A 16730-nucleotide genomic window follows, 5' to 3' on the forward strand; every position below is an offset into this window, starting at 1 on the left:
CTCTCACTACCTAACTCACAGAATTGTTGTGAGGAAAAAACATTTGGTAAACCTTAACTTGCTATAGAAATGTCCATTGTAATGGTCATTATTGTTAGTGTTACATGACCACAGGTAGCACAAAGCCAAAATGGGAATCACTTCTTTCCCTTATAATAGCTTGCTTCCCAAAATATTGTATAAATGGTAGCATGTCGTAATGACTAGGACACTGGACTTGGGAGTCAGGAAGGCAGCTAGAGGATGAAGGGGAGAGAAAGCTAGGACTAGAGTCAGAGTAGAGCAGAATTCAAGTCCAGCCTCAAATACTTGCTAATTGTGTGACCCTGGGCAAGTCACTTTACCTGTCTGCCTCATTTTCCTCAGCTATAAAACAGGGATCATACTGGCACCTACTTCCCAGGGTTGCTGTGAGGAGCAAATGAGATAAGATTTTTAAAGTGTTTAACATACTAGGTACTTAATAAATACTTATTCCCTTCTTCTCCTTCCTGCCCCACTCTTATATGTAAGATGAGGGACTTAGTCAACAGCTTGTTGGGCCCCTTCAGTCTCCAAATCTATGATCCTGAGATTTTAGGTGCAGAATAACATCAGAGTTTTCTAAATCAGATCTTATTTTAAATTCATTGAAGAATCTGGATGCTTGAAGGAGCCCTAAGGTGAATCCTTTTACAAAATGAGCTATAACTTTGTCAAATCATCTAATATATCTGATTTTTGAATTGTATTTTTTTTACCTAAGGTCTATAAAAAGTAATGCCTAGGGGCAGCTAGGTGGCACACTGGATAGAGCACTAGCCCTGGAGTCAGGAGGACCTGAGTTCAAATCTGGCCTCAGATACTTACTAGCTAGGTGACTGTGGGCAAGTCACTTAACCTGATTGCTTCCAAAAACTAAAAAATAAAGTTCTTTAAAAAAAAAAAAAGTGATGCCTAGCTATATTTATCTGATTCCCTGTCCTAAATCTCTCTCATAAAAAAATAACTTGTGTGTAAATATTAGATGTTAGGAATTTGGAGTGATCTCATTGATACTATTAATAATTTGCTTATGTCAAATCACTAAGTTATTTCTTGGTTATTTCTAGGTTATTCTTAGGCACGGTTTCCTTAAAAAATAAGGTTAGAAACTAGCCAAGAGTTTGATGATAATACTTCCAATAAATGTTTAGAACACAGGGTGGTATAATAGGGAAAAAAATCCCTGACTCTGAAATTAAGGAATCTGAGTCCAAATCTCCCCTCTGACACTTACTGCAAATCCATAGGCAAGTCTTCTACACTCTGTGGATCACAGTATCTTCATTTTTAAAGGGAGACAGTTGGACTGGGTGGTCTCTGAGGTTCCTTCCATCTCTATACCTGTGATCTTCTTACACTGTGACCTCCTCTTTCTAGCAGTGTGACAGGTTCTTGGCCTTCTCTGGGAAATGATTCAATTCCCTTAAAAGAGCATTTGTTAACACTGTCCCCACCCCAGCCCCTACCACCACCATACACAAGGTCCAGTACTAGGAGCTATAGATAGTAAAATGCACATTAAAAAAGAGGCAGGAGATGGGTAATGACATAATTATATGATAATAGTTATAAGAAGTTCAAACAGTTTACAAGTGAATGTTGTTTTTCTTTCTTTTTCCCTTCCTTCTTTCATGTGAAGGAGTTAAGCTGCAAAATGCAGTTAATTTAGAAAGTGATCCCTAAAAGCCAAGGACAAGCCATACCAGATTAACCTCATTCCTTTTATTGACAGGGTTGTTAGACTGATAGATCAGGACACATATGTACACATAGAATTGTAGCAAAGCATAAAGATTAAATTTCTCATTCAATCCTGGTAGACAAAAATAAATTAATAAAAAAGACACATAGGCTGGATTACAGTAGAGTGAGGGTCAAAATGGTAGGATGATTGGACATATGGGTGGTTTTATGCCAGTTTGTGAGGGACATCTCCAGTGGATGATTCCAGGGATCGGTCTTTGGTCCTGGTTCTTCCGCATTTCTGTCAATGACTTGGATGAAGATATGAAGGGCATGCATATCACATTTTCAGATGACATGAAGCTGGGAGGCATAATCAACATGCTAGACAACAGAATCAGCATCCAAAAAAGATCCTGCCAAGTTAAAACAATATTTGTTTGGGAGCAGCTAGGTGGTGCAGTGAGTAAAAGTGCCGGCCCAGAGTCAGGAGGATCCGATTTTGGTTCTGGCCTCAGACACTTAACACCCACACAAAATAACTAGCCATGTAACCTTGGGCAAGTTACTTAACCCCAATTGCCCTCCAAAAAGCAAAAAAATAAAATAAAATGTGTTTGCTTGAACGTTTCAGCTGTGTCTAACTCTTCATGACCCCGTTTGGGGTTTTCTTGGCAAAGATACTGGAGTGATTTGCCATTTCTTTCTCCAGCTCATTTTACAGATGAGGAAACTGAGGGAAACAGGGTTAAATGATTTGCCCAATGTGACACAGCTAATAAGGGTTGGAGGCCAGATTTGAACTCACAAAGATGAGTCTTCTGACTCCAGGGCTGGCACCCTGTCTAGCTGAAATTTAATAGAGAAAAATGTAAATTCCTACACTTAAGAGTTTTTTTTTTTTAACATATTGATGTGCTTTATTTTTACATTATGCAAACATTTCCAGAAAACACCTATTCCATGAGAGGTCTAGTAATAAAGTGTAAAAATTAAACTAAAAATAATAATATAATGACCTCATTCAAAAGAAATACAATAGTTCATATCAGAAGCACACACACTGCCATTTAAAAAAAAACAACCGATGAAATCTATTTTCTCTCCATCCCACCTACCCCCACCCCTTTAGGAAAAAAAAAAAAAGAAAAGAAAAAGAAATTGTTTGTAATAAATATGCATAGTAAATTAAAACAAATTCCCTCATTCCTGTATACCAAAATATATATATTTCATTCTTCACTCTGAATTCATTACCTCTTTGGAGGTAGAAATAACATTTTTTCATGGGTCCTCTGCAATAATGGATTGTCGACATATTGATCATAGTTACAGTTTGGTTGTTATTCAAATTGTTCTGATTCTCCTCATTTTATTCTTGATCAATTTATAAAAGTTCTTAAAATTGTTCATTTTTATAATTTTGATGTTATAATTTAAATTATTCTTTTGGTTTTGTTCATTTTACTCTGCATCAGTTCAAGCAATCAATAAAGATTTATAATAGGCATCTACTATGTGCCAGGCACTGTCCTAAGCTGTGGGTATACAAAAAAAGGGGCAAAAGACAGTCCTTGCCCTCAGGGAGTTTACAGTCTAACAGAGGGGACAACATGCAAACAGATAAATACAAAACAAGCTATATATAGGATAAATAGGAAATAACAGAGGAAAGGCACTCGAATTAATAGGGGTTGGTAAAGGCTTCCTGTAGGGGACGGGATTTTCGTTGAGTCTTAAGGGAAACCAGGAGGTCAGTAGGCAAGAGGCAGGGAGACAGCCAGAGAAAATGCCTGGAGCTGAAAGATGGAGCCTCTTGTTCATGGAACAGCCAAGAGGCCAGTGTCACTGGATCAAAGAGTATTCAATGAGGAATAAAGTGTAATAAGACTGGAAAGGGGTGGGGGACAGGTTATGAAAGGCTTTGAACACTAACAAATTTTATATTTGATCCTGGAGGCAATAGGGAGCCTCTGCAATTTATTGATTGGGGAGAGGGTTGGGAGGTGGTTGACATGGTGGACATGTACTTTAGGTAAATCACTCTGGTGGTTGACTAGATTGGGGTGGGGAGCGACTTGAGGCAGGCCCACCCACCAGCAGGCAATTATATTAGATGTTAGGTGGTGAGGGTGACAGCATCAGAGGAAAGAAGGTGTATTCAAAAGATGTAGCAAAGATACAATCAACAGGTTCTGTCAACAGATCGAATATGGGGAATGAGAGATAGTGAGGAGTCAAGAGTGACTCCAAGTTGTGAGCCTGAGGGACTGGAAGGATGCTGTTGTCCTCTGCAATCAAAGGTAAGAGTAGTTGGTTAGGTTTGGGGGAGGGAGGTTTAGGGGAAAAGATACGGAGTGCTGGTTTGGACATTTTTCACTTATACTGTGTACTAGATAACTAGACATCCAGTTTGAGATGTCTCAAAGTTAGTGGGTGATGTAAGATGGGAAATCAGCAAAGAGACTCCTACCAGCTTTTCCAAGTCTCCTTGAAATCATCTATTTCTTCATTTCTTACAGCACGATAATATTCCAGCACACATGTATACTACAGCTTATTCAGCCATTCCTCGGTTGATGGGCATCCCTTTAGTTAAAAATCAGCTTTTCAAGTATAGTGTGTAGGAGGCATGGCTGGACAACGAATACATGAGAAAATGATCCAGAAAATGATTTAGTGGACTACAAGCTCATGAGCAAACAGTGTAATATTAAAGTAAATCTATAACTAGCAAATTTGGCACCCGGGGCATAGAGCATACAACAGTCTCTCAAATAAACTTTATAAGATAAATTTAGTTGAATGAGGAGAAAGGGGGAGACTCCAGAACACTGAAAGGTGACTACTTAGGAACAGTATAGTAAGACAGGATACACAGCAGGGCATATAATTGGGCCAGGGAGAAGCTCAACTGGGGTATGACCACTGGGGGAGGAGGAATGTGACCTGTGAATTTTTAAAATTGCTATTCCTGCTAATTAAATGTTAAGTTCATTTTTTTTTCTATACTGGCAAAACATAAATAGAAATGTTACCAATCATCTCTAAATTTTGGTGCCCTGGGGAAAAGGCCAGGTTGCATTTTTTTTCTATTCGTGGCTTTGCATGGAAGTTAAAGAAAAAAGTTAACAGAATTTTAGGCTGTACTAAGAATCTTATGGTATATGGAACAAGAGTGGTGAGAGTCACACTCTGCCATCATCAGACAAGAGAAGTATTTTATTCAGTTCTAGACATTAAATTTTAGAAAGAGCCAGACAAGCTGGAGCTTCTGCCCTGGGAGGTTAGGTAGCATAGTGGGTGACCCCTGGAGTGAAAGTCAGGAAGACATCACATCCTGCCTTAGATACATGGTCACCTAACAGAAAGTTACCTAACATCTCTCAGACTTAGTCTCTTCCTCTGTAAAGTGGGGATGATCGGACATATTTCACAGGGTGCAGGCAGGATCAAATGAGATAATATATGTAAAGCATTTTTTATTATTATTATTATCATGTACATAAAAAAAGATGCTCAGACCGGAGAAGATGTTAAAGCTTAAACTCTGTCAAGGTCAAGTGAAGAAACTGGGTATGTTTAGCCTGGAGGAGAAGGAAAGCTTGAGGAAAGATGTGAGAGCTGCCTTCCAGTCTTCAAAGGAAATTCATATAGAATCACTGATTCAAGCATTCTTAAGCCCCAGCTACCTGGGCAAGTCACTTAACCCTGTTTGCCTCAGTTTCCTCATCTGTAAATGGAGCTCGCAAAGGAAATGGCAAATGACTCCAGTATCTTTGCCAAGAAAACCCCAAATAGGATCACAAAGAGACAGACAAAATTGAAAAACGACTGAAAATGAAAAATTTTCTAGGTATTGTGCTAGGCCCTAGGAATACAAACACAAAGACCGAAGCAATCCCCACTCACAAAGAAGGAAAAAGTATTAATTAAACTTGCGCTGCTTGGTCCCTGAGAGCAGAAGTAGAAACAGTCGGTAGAGGTTATAGATAGGCAGGTTTCTGGTGGATTTGAGGAAAAACTTCCTAACGATTAGATCCAACCAAAAGTGACATGGACTGACTGCCCTGGCAGTATGTTCCCTCACTGGAGGCCTTTACCTGGTCTCTGCATAGCTAGTAGTTAGAGAGGTTTGAGCGGATATTCCTCTTCAAATACAAGTTGTACAAGGTGTGGCCTCTGAGTTTGCAGTGATTCTGCAAGTGATTTTAGGTCTTTTTAAAGAATCTGCATTTAAGCTGGGCACATACCTATATTCTCAGCTACCTAAAGATTGAGTGAGGCTGGTAGATCTCTTGAGCTTGGGAAATCTGAGTTGCAATGGGCTAAGGCAATCAAGTGTTCACACTAAGTGTGATATTAATATGATGATTCCAAATTGCTTACCATCTTAGGGAGAGGGGAGGAAAGGAGAAAGTTTGGAACTCAAATTTTTATTTTAAAAATGAATTTTAAAAATTGTTTTTACATATAATTGGGGGAAAATTTTTTAATAGTAACCTAAAAAAGTATTAATATTTTGAGTCTTTGGTAGTTGGGTGGGTTGGAAGGGAGGGTAGGATTGGCAAAACTGACTAAAAAAGGGTTAGAACTAGCCCAGGTCAGACACAGAGCAGGTCAAAGCTCCTGTGCCAATTAGTAATGACATTGAGGCCAGGAGCAGCCCCTGAATTTCTAGCCTGAATGAGATTGGAAGACCAAGTCTTTTAAAAAATAATTAAAATACTGGGCAAGTGTTTCTATAGCACCTACTTTTCCTGGGTCCTAAGCATTTTACAAATATAATGTTATCTCATTTGTTCCTCATTACAATCTTGGGATGAAAGGGGCAACTATTATCCCCATTTGACAGTTGAGGAAATTGAGGCAAATAGAAGTTAAGTGACTTGCCCAAGGTCACACAGCTAGTGTCTGAGGCCAAATTAGAGCTCAAATCTTCCTGACTCCAGCACTCAACCTACTGTACTACCCAGCTGCCTCCTAAAAGAATGAACAATTAGGGTGTTTCTTTTATTTTGTTTTGCTTTGTTTCCTAAGAATCACTCCGAAGTCCCTTATATGTGAGAGAAAATTATTTCCTGGAATTAATTCATTGGATATTAGGAAAAAAAGAAACTTGCCATTTAATCATTTGAAAAATTGCAGGTTTTTTCCTTATAGAGCCCTTCCCTGGGCTTCAGTTTCTTCCTCTATCTTATTGTGTTCTGATTGTATCCCTAATACTTGGCACAGTGCTATGTACAAAGTAAAAATTTTTAATGAAATGTCTTATTCATTCAATAGAACATATGGTTCTAAAATTACATCTTGCTATCCTTCATCACATCTATAAATCAGAATAACCTTCCGCCTTTCTGTGTTAGCCATCCAATTTTGATAAACCCCTGAAAGAAACAAGGGAATTTTTACTACTGAAACTATGTTCTGCTAACTCTGCCTGGGAGTCCAAAGTACATTATAAAAATAATTCATGTTTTTATAAAGTTTTAAGGTTTATGAAATATTTTTCCCATAACAACCCTGTGACAGAGTTTGTATAAGTTCTATTATTTTTGAAGGTAGGAAAACTGAGACTCAGCTGAAATTATTTGCCCAGGGTCACAGCATTAATAAAGGTTGGCCCACAGATTTGAACCTAAGTCTCTCTGAACTCCAAGTCTCCTGCATTTTCTGCTACATCACAAGAGCCAGACTCTGACTTCAAGGCTATTATTATTAGAGGGGAATAAGAAACAAAGACAGAGGAATACTTGAATGCCTCAGGGAAGCACAAAGTGCTCTTATGGTCCCAAGAAGGAAGGGAATCGCTTGGGGTGGGAGTGAGAGAGGGGAAGGAAAATGGCATCAGGAAAGGGTTCATGGAGGAGGTAGCAATTTTTATTTATTTATTTATTTTTTGCTTTTTGGAGGGGGGAAGGCAGGGCAATTGGGGTTAAGTGACTTGCCCAAGGTCACATGGTTAAGTAAGTATTAAGTGTCTGAGGCCACATTTGAACTCAGGTCCTCCTGAGTCCAGGGCTGGTGCTCTATTCACTGCGACACCTAGCATCCCCTGGAATCAGCAATTTAGATGGACCTTGAAGGATGGGTAGGATTTCACCTGGAATTGCTGCTAGGAGAGAGACTCCAAGTATGAAGCGTAGTGTTAGAATCAAGGAAAGCAGAAGTGATGTTCAAAAAGCAACAGTCTAGTTTGACTGGAATGTGAAGGGAGACTATATACTGAGCCATATCAGAAAAGTTCTTGGGCACCAAACTTAGACATTTTATCTAGTAGTCTTTGGGAATTCACTGAAGGCTTCTGAGAAGGAAAGTGATTTGCTCAACCTAGCTTTGCCTTGGGGAGGTGACTCCAGAAGCCATGCAGGGGGAAGAGAGGCTGAAGGCAGGGGCACCAGATAGAAGGTGACTAAAATAATCCATGGGAGAGGAAATGAAAGCAAGAGCTAGAGTCTGGCCTCAGAAGATGCAGATCCTCCCTCTGACACTGGCCGTGTGAATGCAACAAGTCATTTGTTGACTGAGCTGCAGTTCCTTCATCCATTAAAAGGTAATAATGCTGCTTACATTGCCATCCCACAGGACTGATCTGATGAAAGTGTTTCAGAAACCTTAAGGCATTACAGTAATGTGACTTTGTTGTTTTTACACTGGTGGCTGTGGGTGTGGTATGGAGCAAATAGATGCAATAAATATTGTAGGCCAAGTGAGTGGGGAGGACCTGGACATTTGTCATAATTATCTTAGTTAATATTGCCATGCAGCTGCTTCTACAAAAGCCAGAACTTTCCCTCTGCTGCAAGACAACAGGAGGCTTCTTTATTATCATCCTGCATAATGTACAACGAAACTCATTAATAATGTAACCTCCCAGCCACATAACAGAGACCTCATAAGTAAGATCCATGTGCTGTGGGATGGAAGAATTCCTTAACCCCTTGCATGGTCGATTCCATTGGCTAGCTCCCCTGTCTTCCCTCCACCTCAGTGGGAGGGAGGGAGAGAGGAAGGAAGGAAGGAAGGAAGGAAGGAAGGAAGGAAGGAAGGAAGGAAGGAAGGAAGGAAGGAAGGAAGGAAGGAAGGAGGAAAGGGAAGGACGGAGGAAAGGGAAGGAGGCAGGGAGGAAGGGAGGGAGGAAAAGAGGGATGGAAAGAGGAAGGAAGGAAAGAAAAAAGAAAGGAAGGAAGGAACTTTTTTTACAATCTAGTGAAGGAGGGAGGGAGGAAATGAAAGAGGGAGAAAGGACAGGAGGAAGGACTTATCAAGCACCTCCTCTGTGCCAGGCACTGTACTAAACACTTTACAATTATTATCTCATCCAGTCTTTACAACAGCCCTGGAAGGGAGGTACTATTATGAGCCCCATTTTGCAGTTGAAGGAACTGAAGCAGACAGAAGTTAAGTGATTTGTCCAGGGTCACACAGCTAGTGTCTGACTCTGGATTTGAACTTCAGATCTTTCTGACTCTAGGTCTAGCACTCTGGCCATTGTGCTACCTGCCTGCCTCTCAAACCCATGATGCCATACACTTCATTGTATCACAGAATCACAGACTCTTAGAATTAGGAGGGAAGGGAATAAGCATTTATATAGCACCTACTATGTGCCAACCGCTATGCCAAGTGCTTTTTTTTTTACAACTATTATTTTATCCCACAACAACTCTATGAAGTGGGTGCTGTTATCCCCATTTTACAGTTGGGAAAACTGAGGCAATCAGAGGTTAAGTAACTTATCCATGGTCACACAGGAAGGGACTCACCAAATTTACAACTTAGATAAAGGTAGAGATGACATGATTCTCAAATCCATAGATGAAACACTGCCAAGAGAGATGGTTAATAGGCTGGAACATTGAGATGAATCAAATAAGATGAAATTAGGGACGGAAATAGAAACTAGACTATATGGGTATAGGGAACTCCCAGGTGAGGAGGCTCCCTCTACTAGTGCAGGTCACAATCTTCAGTGCAGTTCCTAGGAACTTTGCTAGCCTTGCCCAAGATCACAGAAGGTGGGGCTTAAGGCCAGTTCTTCCTGCTTTGAAGGCTAACTCTCCATCTGCTGAACCACTCTGTCTCACAATGATGAGATTAAGTAGGGAGAGATGTATCCCTGCACCTAACAGAGACCTGGCTACATGCAGGTTGCAAGCTCAATAGGAATCACCAAGATGACATGGCAGCCAGAAAAGCTTGGACTTTTTTCAGTGTTAGCTAAGACTTTTAGGCTACAGGGAGCAGAGAGTGCAGAGTGAGGGAGGAAGAAAAGGATGATGGTCCCATTAAACCACCTGCCCTAGTCCGAGTTCATCTCGAATATTGAGTTCAGTGTTAAGTGCCACATTTAGGGGGGACCCCGGCAAACTGTAGTGGAATCTAGTTAGATAACAAGGAGGAGGAGAGCCTTAAGATTATGTCATAAAAGGATCAACTGAAAGAACTTGGGATGTTTCAGGAGGACTTCGAGAAGGCTTGTTTTAGTGATCTTTAAGTATTTGAAAAATTGCTGTGTGGGGCAGCTGGGTGGGTGTTGCAGTGGAGAGAACACCGGCCCTGGAGTCAGGAGGACCTGAGTTCAAATGTGACCTCAGATACTTACTAGGTGTGTGACTCTGGGCAAGTCACTTAACCCCAATTTTTTCCAGAAAAGAAAAAAAAATACTATGGGGGGGGGGGGGGGGGGGGAGGTGGGGGGGCAGGGGAAAGGGAGAGGAATTAGATTTGTTCTAATTGACTCCACAGGGCAGAATTAAGACAAATAGGTAGAAGCTTCAGACAGGTAGATTCTTGCCTAAAAATATTTCTCAATAATGTGGAATTGGCTGCCTTGGGAGGTCTACAAGTTACATGCTGGATGACCCCTTGTCAAGAATGTCATAGAGGGGATTCCCATTCTGGGCTAAGATGGCCCACCTTCCAGCTCTAAGGTTATGTGAGGAAAGCCATCCAGTTGCCAGAGGTCAGACAGAGAATGCTGACAGGTGGTGGAAGCAGGACCAAAACTACAGTCAGGAAGGATGAACCACCTGCTTCACATTTTTCTCTAACAGCAGCCCTGTGTATGTTATAAATCACCATTTTCCTTTGCACAAAACTAGAAAAACACTGCCCAGGTATGCAGTAAAGCAGAGAGTAAGAGATTCATTAGACTGTCAGAGTTGGAAGAGACTTTATGGAATATTGACTTTAAAGGAAGATAAAAGCACTTATTAAATACCTACTATGTACCAGTTTAAAGCACTGCTAAGTGCTTTAAAATTATTATTTAATTTGAGCCTGACAAGAACCTTGGGAGGTAGGTGCTATTATTAAAATGCTATTCTCATTTTACAGTTGGAGAAACTGAGGCATAGAAGTTAAGTGACTTGCCCAGAGCAAGTATCTGAGGATGAGTTTGAATTCAGGTTTTTCTTTTTTACCTTTTTTTGTAAATAGTATTTTATTTTTTCCAATTACATGTAAAGATAATTTTTGATGTTGATTTTTTATGAGATTTTGAGTTTCAAGTTTTTCTCCCTCCCTCCCCTCCCCAAGACGGCAAGCAATCAATCATAGATTATACATGTGCAATCATGTTAAACATATTTCCACATTAGTCATGTTGTAAAAAAAAAAGAAAGAGAACAAAAGGAGAAAACCACAAGAAAAAAATCTAAAGAAAAAAGCAAAAGATAGTCCCTTTTCTCAAGGAGTTAACCTACATTGGCAGAGAGCGTCAACAAGTATTTAAGTACTTACTAATGCCAGACACTATGCTAGGAGCTGGGGATGCAGTCATTAAGAATAAAAAAATTCCTATTCAGGGGCAGCTAGGTGGCTCAGTGAATACAGCACCAACCCTGAAGTCAGGAGGACCTGAGTTCAAATCCAGCCTCAGACACTTGACACACTAGCCATGTGACCTTGGGCAAGTCACTTAACCCCAAGTGCCCTGCCTTCCCCCCTCCAAACAAACAAACAAAATTCCTATTAAGAAGGAGCTTACATTCCAACAGGAGAAGCAAATCATAGGTATAGACCCAAAATAACAATAACAATACTAAAGAGAATGTTCTTTTTTTTTTTTTTTTGCTTTTTTTTGGAGGGCAATTGGGGTTAAGCAACTTGCCCAAGGTCATATGGCTAATTTTTGTGTTAAGTGTCTGAGGCTGGATCCGAACCCAGGTCCTCCTGACTCCAGGACCGGTACTCTATTCACTGCACCACCTAGCCGCCCCATTAAAGAGAATGTTTTTATTTGATAATTATTCCTTAGCCCCACAAGAACCTAGAAGTCATGAATGATTTCCCTATCACGAAGTTCACAGTATTATTTTAAGAAAGGCACCCTGGAAAATGTAAAGCTCCATAAATAACAAATCCATTGGATGGGAGGGATCACTCCAAGTTGTAAAGGACACCTGATCTTACCAAATGAGAGTGACAAACATAAAGAGCCTTGAATCTCCAGTGACCCATTTCTGTCATATCCTTATAGGAAAAGGAAACTGTAGAGTGGCCAAGCATGAAATTGTGGGCAGGTCACTAGTAACTTAATGGAGTAGAAAGAACACTGCGTTCTGAATCAGTGGACTTTTAGGTTAGAAGTGGGACTCTTAACACTTGTCCCTTCAATCTCTAGAATTCATTTTCCTCTTTTTGAAAAAAATGAGGGGATTGGATGAAATTATCTCTAAAATACCTTCCAGTTCTAACTTTTTTTTTAAACAGCCTATATTTAAAATATACAAAGTTTGAGCAACTAGGTGGCCCAGTAGGTAGGAATACTGACCCTGGAGTCAGGATGACTCATCTTTTTAAGTTCAAATATAGCCTCAGACATTTAAGAGCTGTGTGACCCTGGGCAAGTCACTTAAACCTATTTGCCTCTGTTTTCTCATCTGTAAGATGAACCAGAGAAGGAAATGGCAAAGCACTCCAATATCTTTGCCAAGAAAATCCTAAATGGGGTTGCAAAGAGTCAGACACAACTGAATGATAAAAACTCTGGGGTCCTCCTCCTCTTCCCTTCTCTCATAGCAGGAAGTTTCCTGCTTAACTTTTTTTTAAAAATTACTTAATAATATTTTTTCCAATCACATATATAGTTTTCAGCATTCATTTTTGTAAAATTTTTGAGTTTCAATTTTTTTCTCCCTCCCCAAGATAACAAGCAATCTGATACAGATTATACATGTACAATCATGTTAAACATATCTCCACATTAGTCATGTTGTGAAAGAAGAATCAGAACAAAAGGGAAAAAAACACAAGAAAGAAAAAAACAAAAAAGGTGAAAGTAGTGTTTTGATCTGCATTCAGACTCCACGGTTCTTTCTCTAGATATGGATGGCATTTTCCATCATGAGTCTTGTCTTGGATCATTGTATTGCTGAGAAGAGTTCAGTCATTCATTCATAGTTAATCAACACACAATTTTGCTGTTGCTGTTTACAGTGTTCTTTGGTTCTGCTTACTTCACTCAGCATCAGTTCATGTAAACCTTTCTAGATTTAATTTTTTTTTAAGCAATATAGACAAAGTGCCCAACCTGCGATCAGTGATAGTCTGATTGGGCTCCATCCTGAATAGACCCCACGTGGTGTGGTCCGTCCAGTCCTGGCCACCACATTTAAGGAAAGACACAATGAACTGGGGAACATGCAAAGAGAATGGTCATCAAGATGGGGAAGGACCTTTAGATCATAAGGCAGAGAGACAGGCTGGAGGACCTGGAGATGGCTAGCCCTGTGGATAAGGGAAGGCTTAGAGAGGAATTTGAGAGCTGCCTGAAAGTATTTGCAGAAGAGGGATTAAACTCATTCTGCTTTGTTCCAGTAGCAAGAACCAAGAACAATGGAGTAGACATTGTAGAGAGGCATATTTGGGGCTCAACATAAGGAAAACTCTGCTAAGATAACTATCTGAAAGTAGAATGAACTACCACAGGAAGTAGTCATTAGAGATTTTCAACTTAAATCAAGCTAAGCATGTATTAAGTGCCTACAGTGTTCATGGGACTGTGTTAAATGCTGGATATACAAGGTGAAGAGAGTGCCTTACTTCAAGGAGTTTACATTCTACTGTGGGGAAGGGTGGTGGCGAGAGTGGCTACTACATGCAGGCAAATGTGTAAATACAACATTGGTTAAGGAAGGTGAGGGAACTAACAGCTGGGCCAAGGGGGGCAGGAAATGCTTTGTGGAGGAGGTGATATCCAAGCTGAGTCTTGAAAGAAGTTTCTGAGAGGGAGAAATGAGAATATTATTCCTCCCAGAAATGAGAATATCTAGCCTCCCAAGACTGGATAACTGTTTCTTGAGGAGGTAATCTAGAGGTGCTTCTTAGGATAGGTACAGTTGGGGCTGAATGGTCTCTGGGGGGTGTCTTTCAGTGCAAAGATTCAGTGAACTCAGCTATTCTCACCTCAGGTCTACTACTCCAGCATTTGTTGTTGTTCAGTTGGTTTTTAGTTGAACCTTTGTGACCTTATTTAGGGTTTTCTTGGCAAAGATACTGAGGTGGTTTGCCATTTCCTTCTCCAGCTCATTTTACAAATGAGGAAACTGAGGCAAACAGGGTTAAGTAAGTTGCCCAAGATCACACAGCTCATAAGTGTCTGGGGCCAGGTGAGTCTTCCTGACTTCCATCCAGGTCCAGCAATCTATCCACTGCACCAACTAGCTGCCCAGTACTCTAGTCACTGGTCCACATTTACCACCCTATTTAATTCATTTAACTTGAAAAAGAAAAGGTCAGAGTATTGTGCCTCTCACTAATAGAGAAACATAACTGAGGTAAAACAGAGTACCTAACTTCCAGGAGGTTTTGTTCAGTTAGAAGGAGGGAAAGTGCATACACTGAACAATAATGCACAATGATGAGCTGTACATTAGAAAGGCAAGAGCAAAATGCTATAAGAAGTAGAAGGGAGAAAAGGGCGTTATGAAGCAAGGTACAAAGTTAGGAAAAACTACCTAGAAAAGGTGCCATTTGGTTTGAACCTTAAAGTCAGTGGACAAAAGCAGAGTCATGTCAGACATTGGCAACAATGAGAGCAAAGACAGGAATCTACAGGGTATGGCAGGGGAAGTCGGGGACGGGGAGAAAATAGTGCAGCATGGCAGGAACTAATAGAATATACTGAAGGGGAGAGCATACTATAAGGCTGACTAAGATGGTGAAAGTTTGTGGAGGACCTTGAATGGCAAGCTAAGAAATTTGGGCTTTACTTGATGATTTGATTTATTTTATTTGACAGTAGGAAGCCACTAAAGGATTTGAGCAGGTAGAGGCACAACCAGACCTCTGCTTTAAGATGACTAGTCTGGTAGCCGTATGACGATTGGAGGGGACAGGGAATAAAGGCCAGGAAGACTTACTGGGAGGCTGTTGGAATGGTTCAAGCAGGAGAGTGAGGACCTGGAGTAGAATCATGGTGATGGGAGTAGGAAAAGAAGAGACAGCTAGGAGAGACATTATGGTATTATGCTAAGATTTCTAAAATAGGAAACAAGAAAATGGAGAAAACGATGAAGTAAGAAGGAGCAACAGCTTGTGGAGAAAAGTAATAAGTTCAGTTTGGGGCATGTTCTATTTGAGGACATTAAAGTGGAGGTATCCTGTAGGCAGCCAGAGATGGGGAGGGGGAGGGGCCTAGAATTTAGGAGGTAGGTCAAAGCTAGGGATATAAATTTGAGAATAATCTGCATCAGTATTTCTTAAATCTCTCTTTACATTTTGAAAAATTATTTAAGACCACCCACCAAAGAAGTTTTGTTTGTATGCATTCTCTCTATATTGTCATATTTCTTAGAAATTTAAACATCTTAGTATTATTATGAAAATAGTTTTTACCTGAAAGGCCCTTTGAAAGGGTCTTGGGAAGTCCCCATGACCAGACAACATTTTGAGAATCACTGATCTACAAAGAGGTATTAGTTGAACCTATTGGAATGAAGAAGATTGTCAAGAGATACAGAATAGAGAAATAAGATTAAAGGACCAATAATATTAATTGGGTAATACTTACTGTAAAGTATAAGGAAGAAAATAATAAAGGTAGGAGCAGTAAGAAAGACAGAAGGAAAACCAAAAGAATGTGGTGTCTACAAAGACAAGAATAAGAGAGTATCCAGTAGAGAGGATGGCTACAGTATCTGCAGTGACAGAGAAGTCAAGAAGAAGGAAAGATCTTTGGATTCCTTAACAAAGGCATGGGTGGTCTTGGAACAAGTATTTTCAGTAGAATGGTGAGAAACTAAACTAGATTACAAGGGATTAAAGAGTGAGTGTCTGTTGATGGAGCTGTGAATCAGCCATACTTGAAAGCTATTTGGAACTATGCCCATAAAATTATTGAACACTGCATACTCTTTGACCAAAGAATGAAGAAAAGGACCCATATGTATAGATACATGTATGTAGGTGTGTATAATATATCATATATTCATATTTTGCTTATAAGGATACTTTTCCTCTTTCTTCGATCTGTTTAGGGTCTAGACCTAGTAGTGATATCACCATATCAAAGGATGTGTGTGTATCAGCACACACCACACAGAGCTGTTGTTCAGTTGCGTCAGTCGTGTCCTACCCCATTGGGGGTTTTCTTGTTAAAGATACTGGAGTGGTTTGCCATTTCCTTCTCTAACTCATTTTACAGATGAGGAAATTGAGGCAAATAGGGTTAAGTGATATATCCAGGATCACACAGCTAGTAAGTGTCTGAGGCCTGATTGGAATTCAGGTCTTCTTGACTCTAGGCCAAGCACTCTATCCACTGTACCACCTACCGTGTTTCCCTGATAATAAGACACTGTCTTATTAATTTTTTTGGAAAGAAAAACACCAGAGGGCTTATTTTCAGGGGAGGGCTTATGTTGTCCTGCCTCAGCTCTCCTCTGCGGCACTGCTCTCAATGGCACCAGCAAGCAAATCACTGGGGAAGAACAGGATGACGCGCTCACTGCTGCAGCTCTGATTGGATGCAGCTCGGAGCACGGCATGTGTTTCACGGGGGGGGAGGGACGGGGGGA

The 16730-nt window shown here is 40.3% G+C and overlaps 1 protein-coding gene and 1 long non-coding RNA gene across 7 annotated transcripts in view; one reads left to right on the top strand and one right to left on the bottom strand.

Moving 5' to 3' along the window:
• The window catches only part of LOC138173824 (ena/VASP-like protein), a 285363-nt gene that overhangs the window by 202649 nt on the left and 65984 nt on the right, over nt 1-16730 (top strand). The gene's annotated exons all lie outside the window — the stretch shown is intronic.
• Nucleotides 1725-16730, bottom strand: part of LOC138173828 (uncharacterized) — a 23961-nt gene continuing 8955 nt past the window's right edge. Inside the window, exon 2 of the long non-coding RNA XR_011171545.1 lies at nt 1725-2123. This is a non-coding gene — a long non-coding RNA (uncharacterized lncRNA). The remainder of the gene's footprint in view (nt 2124-16730) is intronic.

The sequence above is a fragment of the Petaurus breviceps genome, unplaced genomic scaffold (assembly GCF_028583685.1).
Source record: "Petaurus breviceps papuanus isolate PSGF00001 unplaced genomic scaffold, PetGlider_PUasm1.0 65, whole genome shotgun sequence".
Taxonomy (NCBI): domain Eukaryota; kingdom Metazoa; phylum Chordata; class Mammalia; order Diprotodontia; family Petauridae; genus Petaurus; species Petaurus breviceps.